Source organism: Pezoporus occidentalis, unplaced genomic scaffold, assembly GCF_034315485.1.
Source record: "Pezoporus occidentalis ecotype Australia unplaced genomic scaffold, CSIRO_AGI_Poc_V1 ctg61, whole genome shotgun sequence".
Lineage (NCBI taxonomy): Eukaryota > Metazoa > Chordata > Aves > Psittaciformes > Psittacidae > Pezoporus > Pezoporus occidentalis.
The window spans coordinates 1,460,963-1,485,472 of record NW_026915955.1 but is presented as its reverse complement, the minus strand read 5'-3'; positions in this window follow the sequence as shown (position 1 = coordinate 1,485,472).

Genomic DNA, 24,510 nt, shown 5'->3' with positions numbered 1-24,510 from the left:
CTCAGGGGTTGCCCTGTCTCCCATGTGAGGTGTATAGGGGAAATTTAGTCACATCTCACTCCCTCCCATGAAAGGATGAAAGTGAGCCTCAGAAAGAACCTCCAATGGTCAAAATATCAGCAAATTTGAAGCTGTGACATACAAGTTGCTAATGATTATTTTTTATTATTAGAGATTGTCTCTTCAAGAAAACTTTTGTACCCTCTGGTGTGAAATTGTGAAATGAAATTCTAGTGTAGCAATTCTAAATCCTGGAGGGAAGCTGGGGCGAGCACCAATTCAGCCCAAAGCAGACAGTAATGAAGTAATTTTACAAGCAACTTATACTTAAAGAATCTCCTTTAGGGAGACTGCAGGGAAGTCTTAACAAGATGACCCAAATGCAACTCCCAAAGCTGCTGAACTTCACCTACTGAAAAGTCTTTGAACCCATTAACTACAGCAACGTTTTCACCCTGTCATCTTTCTCTGCTCTATGTGCTTTCCTAACTCATTTATATTTATATCTTCACTAGCCTACTTCCAGAGTACACCAAGTAGTATATACGTTTCTCTAAAATGTGAAGAAGATGAGAATGCAGAGGCTTTTAATCAGATTAATATCTATCTTTTCACTCATATACCAAAGGAGGAAACTGAACATCAGGCTCCTCTGGTATTCCCTGTCGCTTAATATTGACATAATGCAATAGCAAAGTCTGGAAATGGCACATAATCAAACATTCATAATATAACAGTCTCACAGTAAGACAAAAAAACTGGTGAAGCAGCAAAATACAGCTATGAAGAGGTCTAGTTTGCAACATTTAAACTGGTATTTATGGATCTTGAAAAAGAAGGGAAACTTTGCTTTTGACATTTTTTAAAAGTGGTAATCTTAAATCAACTCTGCTAGTTTTGTGTGAGAGTTGGCATGGATTTACTCAGACAAATTCATTCAAGTTCTGTTGGTTCACCAAAGAGATCTTAAAGTTAAAAACCAGATAATCTAGTAAAACAAAATAAAAGGCCTAATTAGTGATGGTAGCTCTGGCCTCATAAGAAAATAATGTGATGGATTTGGAACACAGATCAGAGCACTAGCTCCGCACAAGTGTTGTTTCAGCCACAGAAGGTCTTAAATACACCTTTTAAAATGTATAATATAATGCCAGATGGTTAAGCCACATCTGAGTTTTTCAGAGCATTCAGTATGCGATCAAAGTTAGGTACGCACTGCACGAGAGTAAAGTTGCTAAGGATCTGCCAATAAGGACTGATAAATTGATCTTGTTCAGAAAAATTCTTGGTGGGTGGCATTTCTGTGAAATAGGTGTTAACTGGAATAGCCCAGTTTCAGGTCATGTCTTTCAGATGAAAATGTTCCTTCTAGTAGTTTAATTAAATAAAATTAATATAAAGCAATAGTTTGTCTAACTAATAGCCAAACTTCTGATTTCTCTTGTTATAGCCAAAATGACACCTTGCTCTGAGTCAGTGTCTGGGCATTTTCACTCCTGAGCACAACCAATTCCTGGCTGGACAGCTTGGCTGCGTCTATACTCTCTTTTGAAATCCTTATGTAGATGGTGGCTAAACTGCTGAAGTTCTTTGACCTAGCACCTGTCAATACTGCTGTCTTCAATCAAGTTGTCATTTACAGGATGAGATTCTACTTTACATAAAGACAAGTAACTTCAGATATGTCCATATAGATATTGAAACTGTTATAGCTAATGGAGATCTACTCAATGCCATCAACATCAAGATGGCAATTCACCTCAATCCAAACTAGACACATTGGGCATCGTTGATTGCGTTTAGGTGTCCCATGATATTTGAGATTCTCTAAGGTATGTGAAACACACCCACAGGGGAGGTAAATGTGACACATGCCCCACAGGAGACCTGTGATTTCCTAGACTGGCAGCTAAGAGGTCAGGCAGGACATCCTGGAGCATCTTCATGGTTGGGTAAATGACACCTGTGCATGGACAGACAAATTTGGTGACTGGTTAACTGATCCCTCTGTACTGATAAGTTCTCCACTGACCACACTGAAATTCAGACACCTAGTTCACATGCAGACAGGTAGCTAAATGTAGAAGTCTTAATCCTGTAGAAACCTTGGTCCTACCAAAGTTGTTAGACTGAAATGTGCAAAGATACATTCAACTGCCTAGGAATTCATGGTCCCTTAAATGGGTCCTGTATAGGTAGGGTCCCAGGCTGTATTATACCTCATATTGGGTCTAATAGGTTCTAACTAATAGGGATACAGGTGCGGAAGTCTTTTTCACAACAGTAGTAGAATTTTTTAAGCCACCAGTTACAAAAAGAAAAAAAAAAAAATAAAAAGGGCAAAAGAATGAACAGTTTTGTCTTTATGCCTTTATCCTTCCTTGATCATGGGTCAGGAAGGAACTGTTATTGGACAAGAAAACAGCTTGATCATGTGTTATTTATTTAGTGCTCCTGCCCAACAGCTTGTAAACAATTGCAAGCACAGGCTGATCAGCAAAGCAGGCTCTAAATGTCAACTCCACAGCCAACAGGCTGGGTATAAATCTGTTTAAAAGAGATGTCTGATAGATCCCCAGCAGGTGTCCTTCACAGTAGCTCCATTAAGGGCCTTGCTAATGCCTAATAAAGCTTCTCTATATGCCTAATCCTGATGCAGATTTGACTGATTGAAGGTTTTTCTGGGCTTATCCCAGGAAGTCATGACTTGTTGCAATTCTTTCATACAGCCCTAACATTTTGATGGTTCATTAGTAGCAAATATAGTTGTTATAAAGTTACAGAAGTTAAAGTCTAGGTCATGAAAATCAGTTTTGAAGGATTATCTGTTTACTTTTCACTCTATTTTTAATTAGATGTTTATACAAACATTTAATATTAATTTTCCCCATGACTTCCAGTTTTTAATCATGCAAATGTATCAAATATATAGGGAGGATTTTTTTATTTATTTCTTTCCTTAATAGAAAACTTAACTTTTAAATAAATAGTAAAGCATGGTGTTCTTAGACTGTTTCTTCTCCGAAAAGGCATTTCAACTTTTCACCAGCAAATAAATAAATAAATACTTAAAAATTATGCTTTTAACATTTGAAAATATCCTTAGATTTTTTAGCGATAAGGAGGAAGAAAGAGGATTTCCTCCCATACTAGCAAATAAAGTGAAGTTGCCTTATAATTAAACGCCTGAAGTGGCTATGCCTCCCACCCCCCATAAAACTTCTATATGCATTATTCTGAATGTGCCTAGAATAGGTTAACCTCAGCAGTGCTGAACGGCTTGGCACTTGTGTCAGTGATATCAAGACCACTGCTGAGATTGCCCTGCAGGAGCTGACCAAGTAGATGGTCTCAGAGCACACCTCACTTTAGTTGCTGCATAGCACAGAGAGCCTGGTACAGCTGCTACCTCACCTCTTATCACTTCTGGTTAGAAACCTCACTTAACTGTGGTGTGGGAAAGATGCTCCAGCTCTGTTTCTCCCAGAGTTTACCATATCCAGGGTGATGGTCCGCCCAGTCTACCTTTCTCAAGCTGTTAGGCTTTTCATTGACTGAGTAATTAACTGGTCATTGAAAACGCAAAGGGCAAAGCCCTTCCTTCAAGATTGGTGGTTGGGACAGACACCTGGGAGAGGAAAGGCCTATAATGACTTTACCAATACTCACTACCATTAGGTTCCCTTGTTATTGCATTAAAAACACTACAGCTTCAATGGTAGAAACTAAGAGAAATACCCATCAGAATGCCATTGGGGTGTGTCATTTGGAGAATTTTGGGGGAAATTTGGCTTTCATGCACTCCTAGCCAACAGAGGGCCAGGATGAAGGGGGCTGTCCTCCTCTACCTCCCAGTGGCTGTCAGGAGCTCTTACCCTTAGCCAGGACCAGAGCCACACATATGCTCCGCACACAGCAGAGAGAACCAAGCCCTTGAGATGTGAAGTCTTTTTAGAAGAGATTGTGCTCTTTCCTGGTGAAGCCCCAGTCCCAGTCACTGTGTGGCAAGGCTGCACTCCCCATGCACCAACAGTCCGGTGTTTCCCAGATACAGCAGGTCTATGGTTGTCTACTGCCAAGTCCTTCTCCTGCTTTTCCACAGTGTTCTGCAAGCAGATGAGTAACTGGGTGCCTTGCTGCATCTGGTTTGACCACACTCCTGTCAGCTCTGTGCCTCAGCCTATTCAGCCATGTGCTACTTTATCTGCCCCTCTGGAGAAACCATTCTACAGTGAGTGGTACAAGGACATAGGTCAGCCCGCACCTCTGTAATTTGCAGATATCCCCCAACGTTTTTCTTCCTTGGGTTATTGCAGCATGTTTAATGAATTCTGCAAACTTGACAGCTCTCCAAGCCTCCCCAATTAGGCACTTGTGATATGACAACTTTCTTAACAATATTATTTACTTTTCCTGAGACATATCAAGGGAAGGTTATGTTTCTCTTCCCCCAGAAACCAGTAGCGTGATGGATGAAACTTCAGGAAATATTATACTGGCTGGTTGTTTAAGTTTTAATATAAAACATACTTGTGTCTGGGCTGGACCTGAGTTTTCAGCAACCTGAATTCCTGTAAGGATATTTTAATTTCCTTCTTTTGATGCAATTAGGTTTTAAAATCTTTCAGATCTTTTGTTTTGCTAGGAAAGAAAAAACATTTTAGTTCACACAGCTCCTTTTGATACTTCACGAAGATGTAAGAGGGGAGGCCTCTCTTCTATTGGTGGCGTTACCTCCAATAGAAAGAAAACATGACAAACCAACTCCTCTAGCTTGTTAGCCATGTAGACAAGTGTGCACACAAACACCAAAGGGGAAAGGGGAGAGGGCAGGTACTGAGTTGAGAAGACAAGCACCCTCAGGGGTGATGCCATCTGCAGTGTATTCTTCTAAGGAGAGCAGAAATCCCCAACCTCTCCCACTGCTCCCCCTTCTGCCCCCAGCCAGAGCATGGTGCCGGTTTGGGGTGCCGGGACCTACCTTGGTGGTACTGCCCTCAGCAGCTTAACTTTAGAACAAAGTGATGCCTTCTTCAAACTGACAGAAATGGTGATCTTCCCTGCAGCAACCACTTTCCTTAAGACCTGCCCGGAAAAATGAAACCCAACTGCATCTGGAGATTTCCTGGGATGGAGCCAGTCTATCTTCACTAACCAGCCCCTGAAATGGCAATAAATACAGCTATGGCATCGGAACCATAACTCCCCAGTAAACTCCAGCAGCAATGTAGAGCTGCTTCTTGCTTACCAAAATGAGTGTCTCCACAGGTGCCAGAGAAGCTGACAATACTCTGCTGGTCACTTCCGTTACAGCCTTTCCAGGACTTCAAGCATCTGGGCATCACCTTTGCCATGCTATTAAGCTGCTGTCATGACTAATAGCTTTTTCCAACAGTATTTTAAGCTCAATCAAAACAGTAGTGTCAGAAAAAATATAAAAACCTGAAAAGTTTAACACATTTCCCAAACCTAAAAAAACCCTAATTATAGTATCTTCAGATGGTGAACATCAGAACTTCATTTTGCAACTGTGGATCAACCTTAGGAAGTGCTGGAAGATGGCTTCTTCTACATTATTCTGAGTGTGAAGAAATATATCCCAACCAAATTTACATAGATGATAGATAGATAGATAGACAGATAGATAGATAGATAGATAGATAGATAGATAGATAGATAGATAGATAAGAATTGCAGGGAACCTAATACTTTTCAGTACATTAATGAACCACCAGCCAAACCAATCTAGTTACACAATACCTGGTTTCTCTCCTCTGCAGCACCTCATGCCAAGGAAGGATTAAAACAACAGCAATTTGTTTCAGATTTACTCTGTCAGATCAGATGTTGATAGTTCAGACCACCCTAATCTGAGAGAGAAAATGAAGCTGTCTGTTGACAGAAGAGCTGTTGGTGATTTTCCTGAGCCACTTCATTGTTTGTGTAAAACCATTAAGGAAGCCAAGGATTATGTGAGCTCAAACTCTTTTTTAAAAAGATAACCATAAAGTCTTCAGTTTACAATTCAGTCTCAGTTCTCCTCATGAGATATTGCAAGCCTCTTGACTCGGATGAAATGCAAGTCTAAACACCAATTGTGACCATAGTGCCTGCTACTACAAAATATTTGGTTTCTTCTCATAGTGGCTTACCTTTGGGGGTTGTAAATAAATGAACTGCATTTTGAAACAAACCCCAGAGTTTACATCATCTTAACTATAAACTGTAAATTGGGTGCAATGGAAGTTACATTAGATCTTTATATGTTACTTAGAGGTAAGGTTTTCAAAGATGCCTAAGGAATTTAATCCTTAAATCCTTATTAATTTTAACAGAAAGCTATGCTCAGATCCCTCAGGTAGTTTCAAAAACTTCATCTTAACAGACTGTGCTATAACCCCTAAACCTATTAGATCCCTGGAGAGATTCTTACTGAGTTTAGAAGAATTGGATCAGGCTTTCATCACCTTTCCAGGCCAGGGATCTCCTTCCTGGGCACCACGGTCTGCAGCATAGCAGCAGGGCCCCAAGTACCTCCCTGATTGCAATTCTCTAATCTGTCATCGCATCTTTTTTCCCCTAGCAACACAGTGGAAAAAGGCCACAATAGTGTACACAAACAACTTGTTTATGTTTGTTTAACTTGTTAAACAACTTGTTTAAGTTTGTGTAGTACACAAATTTAGAAAGATTGCATACGACTCCAGCACCCACCTAAAGCATCTATATACCTGCAGACTTTCTTGGTTGTAGAAGCCAGCAGCTGCTGCACCCTCTTCATGTGTCTGGAGAGAGCAAACCAGGCGATCTTGTCGGATAACATCAATGCTGGGAGAAAGACCTGGTGGAGGGTATTACATTATTTTATACCAAGGTTGGCAAGACTGTCAAACAGCTCATGTCAACAGAAAAATTCACACTGCCTATGGTGGTGCCGAATTTCCCCTAGTCGGAGCATCTGAATGCTGGGGGAATTGCAAACCCCAGGCACCACAAGCTCCCTCATGGCTCAGGCGCATCTCTGCATCTTCTTACCCTATATACCCTTCAGACCGACACAGGGAGGGCTCAGTGTCAGCTCGGAGCAGTGCTAGCCCTTTGTAGATGTCTCACCTCAGGACCTTCAGCTCAGGACCAAGGCCTGGCTGAGCAGTGCATCCATTACCTACAGCATCATTTGAGAGAACTAGTTAATTCTCCATCTTTGCAGGAGAGGGCTCTTTTTCCACAGGACTCATTGGAAGCATAAGTTACACTGAAATTTCATTCATATATGGGATTTAAGTTTGCTTTTTCATCATAGGAACAATGGTGTTTGAGAATCCAGATGACATAATGCTGAATATTGAAAAACTTAGAAAATAACCACACGTAATTTTAAACCAAACACAAAATTATATTAGTTGCACTTGAATTTAAAGCCAAATTTTGGATTAGGCCTCCATTTATTGGCAATTCTGGGAAAAGGTTTCAGTATAATCCCCAGTTAATGAAACCTTTGCTAATGAATTTCCTTTGTCAACACTGCATTTAATGTGAGAAGTGCTTATACCTGCTAGATCATCAAAACCTGCAAAGCCAATAGACTCAACTGGAATGTAAAAACAGGGAGGATTTTCATAAAAGTTTAATAAAAGGTTTTGACCTAGAATGGTGTAGGGTGATTCCTTTAAAAACAACTCTACTATTACTATTCTCCAGTTTCCAAATACTTTTTTTGCCATGAAAATTGACAGACAGCTCCACTAAAAAAATATATATTGTAAAGTATTTCTTGGAAAAGTTGCACAACTGAAAGAAAAAATTCAATTATAAAATCCCTAGAAACCTAGCCAAGCTGAGCCTGAGCTTTTAGATCCTTTGGTGCAGTGCTTACAGAGTCAGATAGATGCCAAGACCCAAATAAACTGGCCAGAGAGAAAGGCAATCTAGCAAGCAGCAAGAGGGCAGGCTGGGCTCCCTTGCCACAGTGCCAGGATTCCCTTGGTGTCGGGATGCATGGTGACTGACAGAGATGGGATATAATCTGATCTCTGTCCAGCACATCCATCCCACTCTGCCACTGGGGCAGTCTGGCTTTAGCTGGGATATCCGCATTGGAGGCATTTCAGAAAAGCTACCTTTAATGAAAGAGCTGTATGGTGGTGTTTTCCTGCCTATCTTATTGAAACTTCTGTGCCAAAGGTGAAGTTGTGGATTCTGTTTGCACGTCACCCAGGAATGCTCAGGGGCTATCTCTTTCTGGTAGCATTACTTATGATACAGAAAAGTGTTTAGTCTTTCAGGAATTCTAAGTAAAAACACTTTTGAACACCACTACATGATGCTTTTTCCCACAGCCTGGAGAGCTGCAATTTTGTAATCAGCCCCAACACTGTTTCCCTTCATTCAGTGAAACACCCCTTGCACTATAGTGTCATTGCCATAACTGCATATCCACCTGAACTTTAGGTATTCCCTTTCACCTTCTCTTGCATGAAGCCATCTGCCACAAGGACCTGGGACCCAACAGTGAGAGACTTTTAAAGAATCCTTCCCATTGCATGTAGCATGTGCTGAGACAGGACTTTGGAAATTCAATTAATGCTTCTATGAACACAAGTAATGTGTGAACGTGCCTGTGGCTGTGTACTTCCCTATGAAACCTTAGAACTAGGATTAAAGTGACTTTCAGGTCAAGCTGAATGATTGCACTAAAAAAGAAATGCTTTCTTTTTCCTTTAAAATTTTAAACTCTTCATTTCAACCATGTTGACTTTGTGTTCACAAAAACAGGAATACTCATGGTAACAGTATTGAAAATATTTTTAAATACTCAGGAAAAGCAAATTTTGAAGTCTACAAAAAAATATTTGCAGTGGAAATCTCATTCCCTTCATCCAGTCAGGAAACAGAAATACACCATATACACTGTACAGCCATTACAGCTGTTTGAAGTGTGCCAAGAACTACTCATAAATTAACTACAGACATAGAATTTTGTAAATAAGTTTGATGAATTACTAATCAAAATCTTCTCAATGGCAACTCAACTGAAAAAAAAAAAAAAGTGGAAACATTTGTTGGAAAATAAGTCATTACAGACTGCATCTCCAGCTTGCCTGCCCAGTTATCTGAGCAATTGTGCTATTTTCTGCCAAATGTATCTCGGCTGACTGGCAAGAAAAACTTTTGCTTTATTTTTCTTCCCTTTTGCTTGCCTTGTTGCTAGCTGAGTTTCTCACGACAGTGCTGCCTGAGTGGGACTGTGCAATGAAAATCCTAGGAAAACAGAGGAACTGCCCCTCACCAAAGACCTGTCCCTGGGTACATTCCTACACCAGCACACAGACCTTGTCCTGATTTCTTGAAAAATCCCCATCTCACATTCATGCTTGAAGTCTCCATCTCTAAAAACACCTATGCCCATGCGTTTCTCTCTGGTTGAAATGTGCCTTAATGTAGTGCAGACCTGTGATTGACATTAAGCATGCTGAAAGCTTGCTTTTCTATAGAAATGCTTTCCTGAATTTGAGCTTAAGCACCCACTTACCAGACAGAAAACCAGATTCATAATCTTTTCTGCTTCGAGTTTATTACAGTTATAATCACCACAGTGCTGTATGTCTAATACTTTATAACTAACCGTACCCTGAAAAAAAAATCACATCATTATGCTGATATCAAACATTAGGTGAGTAGAAGGCAGGATATCTGCAGTTGGAATTCCACTTCATCATAACATCACCCTTGTCTTCATTATTCTAGCTATGGGTAGAAGAAACATGAGCAAAAAAACCATGTTTCAGTGGTAGATGGGTGATGAGCACATCAAAATTCATATATACTCCTTGAAATACAGACTCATCCAAACCCCACTGTAAGAAAAAATTAAAGGAAAATTATTGCCTATCCGAATTGTTTTGAAATCCCAAAGCTTTCTAAGTGCAGAAGTTTTCTTTCTTTCCCATGTAAGCAAAGTTTTCTGTGATGCAATAGGATTATTTTAATGATTTTCTACAGGCTGAAACTTCAGGGATGCTGTAAACCTCTATTTTCAGTTTTGTTTTTGGTGAATAAAGGTAAATTGGTTAGTGGAGTAAAAATGAGAAGTTGTCTCATAATCAGATTACATTTTACTAATAAAATCATATCATAGCATCAGAGAGTAGTTTGGGTTGGAGACAAACTTAAAGTTCATTCAGTTCCAGTCGCCTGACACAGGGACACCTTCCACTAGACCAGGTTGCTCAAAGCCCTGTCCAACCTGGCCTTGTATAAACACATGCCCTTATAAAAACTCCCTCTCCAGATTTTTTGTAGGCCCTTTTTAGGTAATGGAAGGCTGCTCTAAATTCTCCCCTGAGCCTTCTCTTTTGATCCATTAGAAAAACTAGGTTTCAAAAAGAAAGTTTAGCTATAAGCTAAACTGAGAGGAGAAGGCTAGATAGTAAAACCTGGAATTGCTTCTCAAAAAAAAAAATTATTACATTATGAGAAAAGGGCCCAAGAACACTACTGCATAACCGAGGATGGCCACTTTGGCTACAAATGCATTTTTGACTCAGTGGCAGGGAGGAAGATAAAAACAGAAGTCATAAATAACAAATCTAAGACAAAGATACAGCAAGCAATACACACGCAAAGTGTGGAAAACTGATACAGAAAGCCAGAGATGTTCACCTGATCAGGAAAAAAAGTGATAAATCTCACAATAAGAGCAAAAGCAAACAATGTAGAATCCAATGGCAAAGGTTAGAATATATACTGAAAGTCCCTAAAAAAAACAAAATAAATCACTTTCTTCTGTATTTTAAAGACCCAGAAAGATGTAGTATTTTCCAGTGCATTCATAACTCAGAATATCTCCTACAGAGGAGCATTTACCCCTAGATGGATTGTACCCATTCTCTTAAAGCAGACATTATAAATGGCCTCATATATATGGGTACCTCTAGAACAAGGGGTGTAGGTCACAAACAGCAACATGGGAGTCACAGTCCTGGAAGGAACTGGTGCTCATGGGACCCAAGGAGTTGGCATGGACGACCCTGTGTGGCCCTCAGCCTGATTTTCTAGCAAAAGGGGTGAATATGAGAGTACATTCAGTATAATAGGGTAAATAAAAGTGTCAAAGGAGAGTGGGAAACCACCAAAGAAGGAGGTATGATGGGGATGGGAAGTAGGAGCAGAGAATCCCAAGCTCTCTCTAAAGGTGAACATGCCCCATTAGTGAGCCAAAGCGTGAGCCGTCATCTCCTACTTCTTGCTGAAAGCAATCTATTCTCACGGGGGGATGTAGGAAACTGGAGTCAGGAGTCCCCTGCTAGGTGCTGTACCGGTTTTCAACAAAGACATGTTGCCTGTCCTATAAAGGTCATGATTCAGGCAGATGGTGTCCTGATACTTACCAGCTAGTCATCTTTTTGCATTTCTAGAGCCTATAAATCCACTTGTACCTAAGACGGATCCCTCAAGTGCCTGAGCCCTGTCCTCTGCTTGCAGATTTCTGCTGCTTCCCCTGAAAAAGGGTCCTCTGGTCCAGTGCCTTTTTGGCTGAGAGGACAGATCACTTTGATTTACTTTCTGAACACTGGAATTTATTGTGATTTGCAACGATTCAGCCCTCAGCACTTGAAATGTTTATGACATTTTAAAATATTAAGAAATATAATAGTTATAAGTATAACATAAATAAATTTAAATATAATAAACTCCTCTTGCTTCCAGCCAATGGAAACTATGAAATGAGAAACTCAGGCCCTGTCTGCTTGCAGAAAAAGAGACTAAATATACTTATACACACATGGAAACCATGGGATTTCTCCATCCTGGGAAATGTCTTGAGGCTTAACCCCATACACCAAGAAAATTTTTTTGCTGTTGGTTTAAAGCAATCTTCCTTAGGACCCTTATTCAGCAGCCCTTCACAGATGACTCGACTAAAGGAAAGCACATCCTCAGACAACCCAGCAAACCACCGCACAATGCTTGGCCAAAGAATTGTCTTTCCTAAGCTTAAGTGTATTATCACTGAGGGTTGACCCCTGTTTCTCCTGCTCTTCTTGTATTCCCCACATTAGTGTCTGTCTCCCCATCTTATGCCCTGCCTGGAAACTCTCCACAGCATCTGTGGTGCCTTGGTTTATGCTGGTATTGCACTTATTGCCACAGGACCATGACCTGTGACCATGCTCTCCAGATGCTATCACAAGACCGGCAAGGAAAGTCTGCAGGTATAGTACTGCTACCACCACGTGCAGGCAAGAAATGTGAAGAACAAAATGAGTATAATTTTGATACTAGCCATTGCAGAGGCAAACATAAATTGCAAATATTTAAAAGATGTCTCCAGTAGAGAGAAATTATACAGAAATATACACAACATGATGCCAGTGGGGAAGAAAGGAGAACACTAGAGCTGAAATTGGGGAAAAAATACTTCCCAAGAGGCCAAGATACTAGTGTGCAAAAGGATTTCCTAGGGAAGTAATATTGCCTTCAGCTCTTAGACTGTTAAGTAGTGTATTCGGCAAGATCATTTATAGATATGTAATAACGAATTACCTTGCATTGTAAAAAAAATGAACAGATGACACAGAAGTTTCCTCCTCTGGAGCTGGTAGATGTAAAAGCTATCTAACTTTTCCTTTTACATATAATATGATAGGAATCTCACTCTCCTTTGAATGTACTAATTCTTCAGAAACATTGTCCAAATGTACTTTCAGCATAAAAATTGCCTGTTAATGGTTCACATTGACTAATATATGTTTAAAAACAACAAAGAATTTCTTTGGCTCTGCTTCTATTTGAGGAAAACATTTATGCTTAGAAAAGTAACAAACAAGAAATAATTACTCTTAGTTAGCTAAACACTCCACCAGATTTTTTTACCCTTATATCCATGAAACTTGCAAGAATCACTGAAATTTACATGCATACTTCTAAGGCACAGGTTGGCTCAAGGAAAGAAGCAAACAAATCCTGTCTTTCCATGTGACATCATTCAGACTTAAATGTATTTTAAATTCTAATTTTTATTTTCTATAATAATGATTTTTTTTCCATGACAGAGAATTTAAAAAGAAACATCTCAATAACTGCAGTCACATAAGCAGGACACAGGAAAAGAGTATTAAATTATTTATTTTCTGATTTGAATACTGATATTTGATTCTTTTAGGTTAAATTAGAATGCTGCATACTTGACTGAAGTTAAATAATTATTAAGGTCTTTTCAAAAAAATCTGGGTTTGATGTTTGATGTGAACAATTTCACCATTAGATTAGACAGTGTTAAGCTTGTCTGTGAGCACAGGACTAGCACAGAGATTAAGCCCATTGCCAGCTCCTCTGGAAGGGCTAGGCTTCTGCACTGCAACCTGTGTATCACAGAATTATGTTGTATTTGAATATTTTTAGATTTGCTAGTTTAAAACAAAACAAAGAGCAACCCTTTATTACTTTGAAAAATAAATGCTTTTATTAGTAAAATACATTCATGCAGGGCTCAAGCCCTTGAGTTCAAGTTCAACAACCTGAACCAATGCTCAAAGCTAAGAAAGTTCTTGATAACACCCGATGAAGTGGCTTGTGCCTCAGGTTGAAAATAACCTAGTTAGCAGAATGAAACTGAAAACAGATTTGTTTTTTTCTCCAGAGAGGAGAAGAAAAAGTTAATTCTTGCATCCCTTCTTCCTAGCCCATAGAGGCCTGTGAATAAGTTCTTAGAAGTGCATAAAACTTTTGGAGAAGTATGAAGAATTCCTAATAGGTGAGATTCCCATTTATTTTCAGAATTGTATATCTGCCACATTCGAGTTCATGCAGCTGTTACAATACTAAAGCAAGTCATTGTTCACTGTTTATCATTTGAGAAAGAGTATGAAGTTGTATTGCTCAGGTCTTCTAAATAAGGCACTGGGTAGAACTGGCATAAAATAAAATAATAAAATAAAATAAAATAAAATAAACACAAACAACCCTAGAAAATGTCTTCGTGAAACTTGAAGAATTTCAAGAAAAATCCAGAATAAATTTATTTTCTTTCTCATGCTGCAGAATTTTGCAAAATCAAAAACCATGGAGCTTCTAATCTAGAAAGACATTCTAAGCAAAGATGACTTCACATTATTTAAATATACTATTTAAATATATCATTTAAGTATTGATTAAAATAACAGAATGCATTTGCAATTGCTACATAAATTATTATTTTTTTTGTAAGTAAGGGATCTTCAAAAGAAAACATCTTGAATATGAGGTATTTTTACCCAGCTATAATAGAAGGTAAAAATGAAGCTATGTTGCTATGCTTATTAAGGGCCAGCCTCTCTCCCACTTTGGTCCCATCAGGTAGTACCTGAATTCCTTAAATAATCCCATTGAATCCAATGGAAAAGCTTACAGAGTAAGGTACAACTGTTATGATTAACAGTGGCAGAATGTGACCTTAAGGTCATTTTAATAAGCATTCTGGTGACCTGCTATTTCCCAAGGACCCCTTTCATAATTCGTTCCATAAAAATAAGCTCTACTAAAATACAGTTCCTCCTGCTCCAATATTCCAAGCATTTGGAAATCCTGGTGAGAACAAAATGCTGCCTGCTTGTCACAGTGATGAAAATGCCTGGCAGAACATCTGTACACTGAAGGCCATTTAAATGACAACATTAAACTCTCCCCTGTGGGTCTGTCTTGGAGCTGCCCTGGCTTTTCACCCCTGATAAACCAAAGCCACAGGTCTAATGTTGTCTTTCTGGTCTGCGCATCAGAATTCCCTACCTGGCCAGCAGGTACCTGCTTTAGAGAAAAGGGAATAAGAACTAAAGGTAAGGGAGCTTTATGAGATCATTTTGTTCACTATCATCCCAGTGCAAGAATATTCCCTACAAGTTATTCTTCAGTACTTTGTCTAGTCTGGTTTACAGCCTCTGTAGCAGAAGGAATATAGACCAAGACTGAGCAAGCTTGGCAAAACTGCATGGGGAAACTTACATAATCCCAGCTGCAAGCCAAAGAGTATTAGTCCATCACTTTTAAGAGCACAAAACCTACTGACATTTTAGGCACAAGATTCACTTCAGCTGTCAGTCCTCAGCAGGACTATGGCCACGCCAGGGCCACGAATACCACACATACCTTCAGGACCAGAGCTGTGCTGGGGAGCAGCCGCACAGACTGCAGAGCAGAGTCAGATTTGCTTTTGTGTGTGCACTGGCATGAAAGAGTTGGGTAAAGCCTTTAGAAAAGCACAAAAGAGGAGTTTAATTTTCAATATGAGGAAGTCAAGAGGACATTAAAATACACACTCAGCTGCAGAACAAGTTGCATGGCTGCATTACCAAGGTACTAGCTAGAGAAGTGATGCAGCTGCAGCTGCTATGAAGCTCCTTTTAAGCAAGCAAACGCTTGTGAAGCAGAGACTTACTTTTGTATCAGTACTACCTTACTGGATGGAAAGATATGGTTGATGATGCTGTTAGCTTTACCAGGAAAAAAGTTCCCAAGTCCCTAACTTATTAACTGCTGCTGGGAAAGGGCCATAGGATCTTGGATTAGCTTCTGCCCTTGCACCTTCCCATGGACAGTGGACAGCTCCTGCAGCCAGCAGGCTCTGCTGGATCAGGTGCCCATGATGGAAGACACCCACAAGGAGCTAAATACAAGTCCCAAACACAACCATTCCCCTCCAGTATTTTTATTGAAGTGTCTAAGCCTAAATGATGAAGTTTTAACTTGTTCCTGGTTGTCAAATTACTTTTTGCCCAATTTCATGAGTAAGTTTAGACTCTGAGATAAAGGTAACACACAAAAATGTCCAACTATTCCTTAGTTACCTATTTCAAGTTCTGACATATCAGCAAAAAGTGTATTCCAAAGTGTGGAAATATCTTACGAAACAGAACTTGTTGATAGTATTTCAGCAGCAGAAAAGATAAGAGAGGTCTGTTCTCTCCCTGCATTGTCTTTTGGCTGTTGTCTTTGCAATGAGAAATGTACATGGTTTATATACTGATCTGCCTAGCACAGAAGAAATGGGAAAAGTACATACCAACTGGCACTGTTGCTGAAAAAATACTTCAGGTCTTGACAGCAAACTGTAATATCCTCCAGAGATAAGCATGCCAGGTTTATGGTTATACATTATTAGGCTTCTGGGAAAATAGAACAATATATCCTGATAGTTTAAAATACATATTAAGTCATCTGAGTCACTGCTGATTATTTAGCCCATATTTCTGTCACCATATTTCAAAATTACCTGCAAAAGAGCATTCTGAATCTATAAAGTTCCAACAAAATTTGGCAAAAATAACTTCCTTACCCTTAAAAAGGACACTTAAATTCTGACTCTTATCAAGAAACCAGCCACAAAACAGAAGGCAAGAGCAGGAGACAACTAACAATAACTTTGAGCTGACCCTCCAATGTCAGCTACCAAATGATGCTCTCAGGATTGCACAGATTGTATTTCCTATAATGGGAAATAAAAGCCCATCATGTTCTGCTCAAGTGAACAATTTACTTTAGTCACAGGACTAAGAAGCTAAATGTTTCTAGCAAACATAGGTACTTACAAAGTCCCATTTTAAAACGTGCTCTTCTGCTGGCCTTGGGAGGACAAGAGTAACCTGGCCCACCCCTTTTAAATTGAAAACAGATCTCTCCATAGGTAGAGAGGAAAAGGTAAATTAATTTGCCAGCTTTCATTTTGTCTTACAAAGCTGTTTGTTGAGATGGGGAGGAGAGGGGAGAGGAGCTGAGAAACAAAACAGCCATTGCATAACAGCCTTTAGCAATACACCTGAGTAAGAAAAGATGCAAGCTGAATTCAGAAAAATAGCCTGCATACAAACCCTAAGCAGAATTACAGCACAATATATGTTAAGTGAAATAAGTTTTTATGCATATCAAAGGAGCATGTTGTGGCCTGGCTTAGATCAGATCAGGCACTATCCTGGTAGGTACAACAAACACTGCTGAAGATTTCACCTCTTCAGTAGGCAAGACAGAGCAAGAGTGAAGGAAAATGAGTTTATAAGTTGAAATCTGCAGTAAAAAAAAAAAAAACCAAACAAAAAGATAGGATTGGATAGACCACAGATGGGTGGTTCAGAGGAGGATAAGGGGACACACACACTGGCACAGGTGATTTCCCAGAACACTCTCTTCTCATGCTGTTTGGGTGCAATGAGTTCAGCTGAAGTACCCTAGAGTTAGTCCCTTTTACAGACCCTGGTCTAGTTACTGGTGAAAAACTTTGGGCGTGTAACCACCTCTGAAAGCCTAAACCTGTAATGCCTACAGATGTGGCTGTGGATTAGAGTGAGGCATAGACTGGTAACAGCAGCAGTGAAAAGGTAAAAAATTCATTGCCTTTGTTTTGAGCTCACCCCACCTAGCCTATAGTCCCTGCTTCTTCAAGATTTATTTGCAGTCACTAAAGGAGCTGATGATTATTTTGTTTACAACACACAGCCGCTCTGTGCAAGGATACAGCCAGTCTCCCTCAGCTCCAGTTCTTCAGGGATTTGTGCTGACTTAGTGCACAGCATCAAGGTTGCTAAAATAATCAGCCAAACCCAGATTTCATCCTTAATGTATGTAGCTCATAAACCACCACAACTTTACATTTATAACTCAGCAATTCTCCTGAAAAAGAACCAATCCAAAACTGGTATTAGGTAGAGGGCCATGCTCTGTCTGAACTCAGCTGATAGAGCACATCCAGTTTCATATAGCTGTATTCAAGATCAGAATTTGATTCCAGCATTGCATTGATCTGAAACAAAACTTTGATGTAGTACCTGCCAGTAACAATGGGGACTGAGAGGAGCAGACCTTGCTAGTTGAAAGTCCTTCTGCAGCGTACCCAGCATCCTTGGTAGCTCCTACGTGGAACCCTATGTTCAGATCTCCACAAACACTCAAACCTTCTGAGTGGGTATTTTGTGGGAACTTTTGACAACTGTTGATATTGTCAAAGAAGAAGACAAAGACAAAGGTAAAGTGGAAGAAGGAGAAGGAGAAAGAAGGAAAAGGAGAAGGAGAAGGAGAAGGAGAAGGAGAAGGAGAAGGAGAAGGAGAAAGAAAGAGAAGGAGAAGAAGAAGGAGAAGGGGAAGGGGAAGGAGAAGGAGAAGGAGAAGGGGAAGGAGAAGGAGAAGGAGGAGAAGGAGAAGGAGAAGGAGAAGGAGAAGGAGAAGGAGAAGGAGAAGGAGAAGGAGAAGGAGAAGGAGAAGGAGAAGGAGAAGGAGAAGAAGGAAAGCAACCCTGGGTTTAAAGTTTCTCAAAATGTCAGCCTCGAAATTGCACAAGGGCTAAGCAGTCAGCCCAGGCCCCCCTCCATCCTCAGCCAGCTCTGCATCCAGCATTCCTGTCTATGTTTACAGCTGGGGAGAAATTGAATTACCTACATAGTATTATTTTAGCATAAACGAACAGGAAGACTACACCAAAATTGATGACCCAGCGGGTGTTGCCCCTCCCTGGCTATACTGTATATGCAGAGCTTTCTAGACAAAGTTTGTCAGAAACTTTGGTTACTTTCATCAAGTTGAGTTTTACATTAAACATTCCTCCACCTAATTGGAACCATGTGGACACATTTGGGCAGCATCCATATTCCTGCTCAAATAAAAGGGGTACTTTGTTACAAATTCAGCATACTTTGCTGTTAAATTATATTTTGCTAGCAATTACAATTAAATATGAAGTTCACACTTAATAGCAGACCTTGTAATCATGTGGGAGTAGTTCTCCTTCTGTGAACATCATGTGTGGGTGGGAGAAGGGAGAGCCCTTCAGCCTCATTTTAATAATGAAATAAACAGTTCTGCTGGTGAGTAATTCAAGGATTTTAAAGCAGGGCAGTGGCAGGATGGAAATTGTTTAAGAAGCTTATTTAACCCTCTCACCTGCTACTTCTAGCTCGCTCATGAATTACCCACCACCCAACTGCAGGCAGACAGGAGCCACACCAAGAGATTTGGGAAGAGGTCAAGGAGTGGGGGAAGAGGGTTGTGCCACGCCTGGATTTATTCTTGGTTTTAGTCCTCTTGTGAAAATTGTCCGTTTGCAGAAAGAATTAAGTCCTATTTTCAGAAAGCTTTTAAAGCTCTCTTTTTCCCCCTGATTGAATTTTGAATTATAATAACAAGAATTCTCTACACATGTTCTGCTTTTCTGGCATTTGTCTTGGAAAACAGGTAATGTTGTTCTGCAAATTGAGATTTCACTTCAAATTTCATTTGTGGCTTTATATTTTTAAGCTTGTTTCCACTAGCAATAAGTGTGCCTGTTACGGAAAGGTATCGAGTGGTTTCATTAGAAGATGAAGAAAAGACATTTTGCTGTGGGAAAGCAGATTCAATACTTGGGTCAGTATAAAGCAGGCTCTTTCAGTTTTAAAAACATAATGTGAAATATTGCATCTATTACATGTTATGGTGGTATTTCTACTATCCTGAAACATGTTCCTACTGATAGGTCATGGATTTATAGAATACAAAGTAGAATGAAAAATACAAAATATAAACGTTAGAAGAAAACTTTCTCATTCATTTTCTGAAAACCAAGCTTTAAATTTGGATTTGTACATGAGGAAAACTTACGAAAGAATGTAGGGGACTAGGTAGGTTGAGGAGACACTAGGATGAAATCTGCTTTACTAAAACAAAAAAAAAACCCAAAGATCAACCTGGTGAAAATAGTTCTACCCAGCTCAAGCTGATTTCCTAGTCTTTGTCCTTAAAATCTCTTGCTGTCTTGCAGATGAACATGATTTCAACACTGCCCATTTAGAAGAAACTGGAGCTCGTCCTCCATGTACAGTTGATACTGCCCAGCTACTGCCATCATTCAACCCAAGGCATGCCCTGCTTTCCTTCTGCTAAGCCAGGTTCAGTATGCTTGGAAGACAGCTCCGTGCGTGTCCAACTCAGAAGAAAAGCGTATGACAAGACTGATGTGTGTGATGCAGAAATTCAAAGAAACTGCCCTTGCTGACAGTGGCAGCTGCTCATGTTTGTGGTCACACATTAGTGGACAGCTGGAGAGGGGTTTTGGTTGGGATAGAGTTAATTTTCTTCCTAGTAGTGGATGCAGTGCTGTGTTTTGGATTTAGGATGAGAATAATGTTATTAACACACTAGGGCTGGGAGGAGTGAGTGAACAGCTATGTGGGGCTTAGTTGCCAGCTGGGGTTAAACCATGACATGCATGTATCCCGGGGGCTGTGAGGACAGGATTTATGTCCCCAAACACACAACTTTTACACTGAGACTTGCAGCACATACTGCAGAAATATGCACTAAGCATCTACTCACTGGAGAGTAGAATTTCCTTCTTTAGCCTGCACAGACATCCTGTGTGTTTCCACCACTGCTGATCCTGCATAAAATACAGAGAAGCCGGCTCCATGCAGGCGTAAGCCTTTCAGTTCTCTAGAATGGAGGAATTAAATAACTTTGAAAGCTACAGAAAGCACCATCCTACAGTGCTGTCACCTATTTCTGATATTGCACTGGGGAATAAAATCCACACCAGCACATAGTTTTCACTGTAGAGCCTGTCTGTTTCCCTAGAGCAAACTGCTGAATTCTTCTGGTCATCCAGAGAGATAACAGCTCTCCTGCTTGCCCTGAGGGATGCCAAACCATTTCCCCAGGTTCAGTCTTTTCTGCTCTTAGCTCTCCTCTCTGCCTGTGCAGGCATTATGCCTGTAACTAGTGGAATGTCCCTCTATTTCAGTTATAGACCGGTTAACCTTGTGGCAACTGAAACACTGAAGATCTCCTGAAATACTTTGCGGGTTCCAAAGTTGGTTCCAGCTTAGAAAACACTTTGACTTGATACACTTTAGCTTCAGGTTTGTGTCATTTCTTTCCAGTTGCCATTTCTTTTTAAGCTGGGAAAATCACTTACTACACTGGGGCTTTTCTGAAAAGATGACAATCAGGACTGCCCAGGCAGCACGTCAAACTTTGGAATCTGTGCTGCTTGACTTGTTTTGAAACTTTACAAAATAATGATCATTAAAATATCCAGGAAGTGACCCCGCTCTGCTGCAAAGTCCCAGTGGGTCCCAAAAGACTTTCTTGGCCAGCACCTCATGGTTTATTTCCCAAAGATTCTCAGAGCTGTGCTCCAGCTCACACTTTCTCTGGAGGTGGCCAGATTTCCCCAAAGGCTGACAGCAGAAGAAAATTGCAGCTGAAGAGACAAATGCAGAAATATTCTACTGAGCCTGAAGCGCTGTATTTCTTTCAGACCTTGGATCCAAGTCCCCATCATCCTGCAAATATGCCTGAAAAAGTATTGCACTGAAAATAACTCTGCTTTGCAGCGAGAGATGCCTTTTGCTGTTTAAACAAGTCCCCTTCAACAACACATATTCTCATCTGTGCATTTCTAATAGAAGCATAATTTTTGTCATATGTTATAATGAATAGCATACAACTAAACTGTGCATGTAAGACTGTAATTCCATCTGGGAGTTTGTTGACATTGATAAACCACTCGGGTTTCGCTTTTGTGGTTCATGACATTACAGCTGCTCAACAGGATTACAGTTCTGTTAGGTATAGCTGCTTATAGGCATTTTACCATATGATAATGCCTGTGTGTTTTGTTAAAGAAAATATTTAAATATGTAATTGAAAATTCTCATCAATGGTCTGATAATGCAGTGTTAAAAATTACTTTGCGTTATTACCTGACTGGCTTGCCTGTTTTATTTAAGATTCCTCATCTCAGGCAATGAAAATTCTTGAGTTGGATTTAATTATATCGATACTGAGGGACTGAAGCATTTCCCTTGTAATTTTGTGGCATCACTACTTTTATAGGATATGAAAACCAGAACATTACACTGCCCATAAAGGAAAATGAACCAGACAAGTCTAGTAATTTCATAGTCTAAACCGAGTCAAACAGATACACAAAAAAGCAGACAAACAGTGAAAACTGTGGGTTGACTTCTTTTTCCTTTAATTTCCAGACACTAACAGTGATAGCTGTGGCACTGCTAGGGATTGTTTAAAATATAAAGTAACATTTTCCTTTAATTTGATTATAATTAATATATCAGCCAATCTATGTGCGCATTTCCCTCAAAATGAAGCTTATGTTGAGACACATTTCCCTCTGTCTGCAAGTAAAGCTATGGATCCTGTGTAAACAGGAGCTTTCATTCTTCTGCATTTTACTCCCAGGTTGTCTGGATCACCATGGGTTTTAAAAATTTCGGTCATGCATCCTGTTTCTAGCGTGGCCTCACTCTGCTAATTGCCATTTAGTTCACAGTGAAATAACTGCAGTAATGACTTCAGCAAAGTCCAGATGTTCTAGGTCAGACAGAAGGGAAATATTTCTGATCTGAAGTTTTCTACTTATACAAACCACTATAAATGGCCACCGCTGCCTAAGAGAAGACTAGGGACACTAAGTCTCATGTGCTGCTGTTTGCCTCTGCCCCTTGCGCTCTGTGGGAGGGTTACTATCTGTAACACCCTCTGTACTGGATTTATAAATTTCACTTTTTGCACCAAGTAAACATTTCCAGCACCAGCAGGAAAATCGCTGGGATGGGTCATGGCAGCCCACAGGCACAAGGCATACGGGACAGAGTGCAGCTACGCTTCTTCCTTTGCCACTGGTGCTTTTACTGAGCTACTGCTCGCCCAGCGCCTGCACACTAACCTTGGGTGCCTCACTTGCTCCCAAGTATTTGTTCTGTTCAGCTACAGGAGTTCTTGTATACCAGGAGAGACCAGAGGTACTCACTCCATCTCCAGTCAGCAAAATTAGGGGAAGAAACTAGAGGGCAAGACTACCCAAAAAGTTGGCGGCAGCTAATTCTGCTGAAGCCTGAGTGCCTGAGTGGATCACTGTCTGCAGGCTCTGCAGGTGATGAGAAGCTTCCAGGCAGAGACTGGCCTATAGTGTCTCCTCTAAAGGCCAAGTTTAAAGTGTTAGGAGATAGTGGGGTGCATTTGGCTATTTATTCCAATTTTGTGAAGTTTCAGACTCCACTCTAGACCAGAAAAATTGAAACTTCACTTTCAGCATAATGGCACTTCCACACTGTGGCTAGGGCCTTCCCTGTAGTACAAGATCTTTGCAGACATAGCTTTCACAACAGACTCTCCAAGTGGAGATGTGGTGTACACTGGCAAGAGATTTTTGCTAGCAGTGTTTATACCAGCTTCCCAAATGACATAAGTTATACCTCTCAATAGAGCTTTCTGCTGGTATAAGAACATTTACCAGAACTGATGATTTAATTAGTGGTATGTTTCTTCTCTTCCCATGCTCTTAGCTGACAAAGCTGCATGTGTAAAATGTTTGAATGCAGACAGACATATTAATTCTGGGGGAAGCTGTACAATGGCCAGCAAATTATTCCAAACACTGATGGGGGAGTGAAGGAGACTGAAGCAATACAGCCATGATGTGTGGTGAGGCAGCCTTCTCATGGATCCGGAGTAATGTCCAACAGTAATACACACAAATCTGGAGTGGGATTTAGGGCTTCAGGTTGCTCTTACAGAAGTTCTCTGGAGCCAAGGTGGACAGCAACAGAAGACAACCACCAATGAAGCTAGTTTCTCAGTGATTTGAGACATCAAAGTCCTTTCATTCAACACTGGTACTAAATCCTCATTAGCCTTAAAATACCACAGTGATCAGAAAACCTTCTGTATGGCACCTTCCCACCAAATGCTTTGTTATCCAGATATACCTCCTCACTCAACTAACCGACAGATTTTTCCTCTATTAACACCCTACAATTACAATGACTCCTGGGAGGGAGAGATGGAAAGGGAGAAAGGCTCTGAGGGGGACAGACTCTATTTTGTCTTGCACATCATTAGTAACATTATCAGCCAAATTACTAAATCATCCTCATTATAAATGCAACACAGAAAAATACAACTTGATTCCAGGTAGGATCCTCAATACTGTCGATTTTTTAACATACTGTTTAAAGTAGACAAATTTGATCCAGAGCCATTGAAAGAATAAATTTAGAAGACCACCAGGTCATTTTTACAGAATCCCTTTTGTAAATGTAATGGCATTTTAATGGAAGTTACACTATATACACACACAAACAAGAGAAAATTAGTGTATATCAGTTATGATAATGTTTTCTGCTGAGTACTGAAAAATTACTGGAAAACCACTTAATAACTATGTAATGTTTTATAATACTGTCAGATGAGTGATTTCCTGCTTTAAGGGAAAACTTGGCCCTGCAGTTAATTTCACCACGTTGCCCTCAGGACTGTTCCTATGCATACATGTGCTCATAGTAGTTACCTTGTTTGTGATGACATAAAAGAGGGTGCAGAACCTATCCTTTGCTCTGCCAAAACTCAGAAACATAAGATAGTTTTGGTATTACAGGCAGGCAAGAGAAAAGGCCATAGAGAAGATTTTTGGTATTTGGTTTTGAAACTTCAGTTTTATCCTAAGATGAGGGAGCTTAAGCATCTCTCCAGAGCAGAACCAGGAATGCTCCA